The 3,155-nt window shown below is 45.2% G+C and overlaps 1 long non-coding RNA gene across 1 annotated transcript; it reads left to right on the top strand.

Moving 5' to 3' along the window:
• Positions 1-532: 532 nt before the first annotated feature.
• LOC311598160 lies at positions 533-2,909 on the top strand. Its single transcript, XR_014779498.1, has 3 exons — positions 533-689; positions 2,173-2,370; positions 2,609-2,909. It is a non-coding gene; the product is annotated as an uncharacterized lncRNA (long non-coding RNA).
• Positions 2,910-3,155: the final 246 nt, after the last annotated feature.

Genomic DNA, 3,155 nt, shown 5'->3' with positions numbered 1-3,155 from the left:
GTGGCCCCCTTTATATCATGTAAAACGCAGACTTAAAAACTTTGGGCAGTGGGAGGGGTTTCGGAGGTGAATGTGTTTGATTGGCTGGGGCTAGAAGTACCACGGATACCTCATTTGCATGCAGGTATTGAAGGAAGGGGAACACAGTACATAATTATCCTATGAGCAGCAGAGGGTGGGAGAAAAACTCCAGGCACAGTTAGAGGTGTGGAAAAAATTCATTGGCCGAAAGCTAAGGTACCAAGATTAGCATGGGAATTAGGGAGGATATTTCTAGGAATCCCCAGGTACACACTGAACAGGATTCCTATCAGGAAAAAGTCGGGCTTATAAACTCCCTGAAGGCTATGTCTCACTTGTTAGAACCCAAGATCAAGCAAAGAGGAGGAAACGCAGCTGAGGAAGGGATTCGGTCATTTTAGCACCAAGTTCAGGGGCTTTCCAGTAATGCCAGACTTCACCCTTAACAGCAGGGTCTAGCAAGCCCTGCTACACGTGACCTGCTACGCATGACCTGCTACACGTGACCTGCTACATGTGACCTGCTACACATGACCTGACTTCTCTGGGTGATGGACTACAAGCTACAAAATAAAATAAACCTCTTCCTTCCCAAGTTGCTTTCCGTCATGGTGCTTATCACAGCAACAGAAAGCCTTACCAAGACAGCCCTGCAAACACAGCCAGCGGTGAGTGATGCCTGCCCACCAGAGTGTGCCAGGAGCTGGAGGAGTAAAGACAGTCCTCCCTTGAGCGGTCAAAAAAACGTGTGGTCTCGGAAGCTGGGCGATGGTTAATAGCTGGGCTCTAACTTATTTCCGGCACTGTGATGTGGTAGCCTGGGAAACCAACAGTTGCTCATTATTCTCTGAGAGCTGAACTGAGTCAGAGATGAGGCTGAAGCCCTAGAGTCAGGTAACTAGACCTTTCTGCTGTGGATAAGGAAATGCGTATACTCCCCGAGAGCCCAGAGTTTTACTGAAGCACAGTAGGGTTACCAGGCCCCTGCGCTCAAACTGCCAAGCTTTTTCTACCAAAAAAAAAAAATGTGTACGCGTCAGAAGCCCACTGACTGCTCCGATTGCATGTAGGAGGTTATGAGCCATCGCTTGTAACTGTTTTAAGAGGAGACACGATTCCGCATTCCAAATAAATATCTCACGAACACGCATTAATAAGCACCTTCATTCATAATCTGAGATATTTTCATATTTTGGTTTCACATCCTTCTTGAAAAAAAAAAAACCAGCATAGTTGAGATTCACAGAATAACCCTTGTTTGTGACTCAGGCTGCTCAATACTAAATGCGCCTTCCTCCCTATGTCCCGTGAGAATGTGGGCAAGGAAGTGAAATGTGGTTAATTGTAGTCAGTATCCCTAGCTACCACAGATACCCCTCCGCTTATGATGGGGTCGTATTCCCATACACCCACAGTAAGATGAATTTGCCCTTTAACCTGCTAGCACCCTAGCTCGGCAACACCGCTCGTTTCGGAGTTCAGGTTCACTGAAGCAGCCCCAGGGAGGAGTGTCGTATCGTGTTCTGATAGCCCAGCAAGAGACGGCAATTCCACCTGGTTTCCGGGAACAAAGGCACATCTTTTTATACAACTGCTATGCTGAAAACTTGAAATTGAACTAGCGTTAAGGTGTCATCATCCCGCAAATGTGAGAGACCCAGTATGTGACTGTCTTCGTGATCCCCTCAAGGACAGGAAAGCTGGTAGTGGTGGGATTTGAGTGTCCCACAAAGGTTATGCACTGGAAGCTTAGTTTCCCAAGATGTTGGAGATGTTGGGTAGGTCAGGTCTGGGGAGCCATGGAAGCATCTCCCTTGGAGAAAGTTAAGTAGTTGTTCCCAGTCAGTTCTCCTGCTCTTTTGTTGTAAAGAACTGCCCTGCCGCCCAGCAGCTAGATGGCATCCTGTCTGTGGTGTGACCTCACTCCCTCCAGTGAGGCCCATCACCATAATGCCATCCACCATGCATTTCCTAACAGAGCCACACTGATGCTCATGTATATGCAATGAACTAAATAAAAGTGTGTGCAGTTCTAGGGAGCCATCAAGTCATCGCACTGTGCACTCTACCACCAAACTGTACCCTCTGCCTGAACCTCTTTTCCTTTTATTTGCTCTTTGTTTTGTCGTGTTTTATTGTTGTTGTTTTCAGAGGTGTTGGGTGTCCCAGGCTGACTTCAAACTTTCTCTGTGACAGAGAAGAACCTTGAACCTTTGGAGCCTCTTCCTGGGTACTGGGATTGTAGATGTGACCGCCACACCCAGGTTATGCATAGCTGTGCCTCTTGCAATCCAGACAAGCACTCTGCCAACAGCTACATATCCAGCCCCAAACTTCTTTTCCTGATAGGTATGCAGCACCAGGTATTTTGTTATAGTAGCAGGAAAAAAATGACATAAGTAGGATATTGAAGATAGCATCCAAAAATTTTGACACTGTTTCTTGTCATGTACAGATTCATTCAAAAGGATGGGTTATTTTAGTATATGTTGTTGTAACTATGCCAAAAGCTCTTGATTTAAATAATATTCAAGTCAAAATATTTTAAGAAAAAATTGTGTGTGTTTATAACTTGTATTTCCTGAAGAGGCACATTCTCTGCAGCATGTGAGATTGGACAGAGCTACACTACAACATCAAACACCTGCAAAGTGAAGAAGGTTCTGCTTGACTCAGCTTTTTCCAGCAACAAAGGCCACCGTTTGTCATGGCAGAGAAACTCTGAAAATTCACATCTGACAGCGGTCAAAGTCCTTTGGAGAGGGACCAGGTGGGAAACCAAAATGGTTGTTTAAGCCAGTCCAGATTTTCAATCAGATAATGATTCAATCAGCAATCTTACCACAGGAAGCCTTGAGTTTTGCAAAAGATTGAATCAACCCCTCTTTCCTTTCGGTAAAAAAAAAAAAAAATAAAGGAAATTGAGTACTGAATTTTTTAGGCACCAAAACTCAGAAGTTTTTTGGGGAAAAAAAATGTTTTTTGAGATATGGCAGAAGGGCTTGCTGGGCATGGCAAGGACATAAGTTTGAACCCCAGCACCACCACTAGTATATCTAACACACACACACACACACACACACACACACACACACGAGAGGGGGGGGCAGAGAGACAGAGAGACAGAGACAGAG

The sequence above is a fragment of the Acomys minous genome (genome assembly GCF_964271855.1).
Source record: "Acomys minous genome assembly, chromosome: 5".
NCBI lineage: Eukaryota > Metazoa > Chordata > Mammalia > Rodentia > Muridae > Acomys > Acomys minous.
Note: the sequence above shows the minus strand (reverse complement) of the source record. Positions and strands in the feature narration are given on the sequence as shown.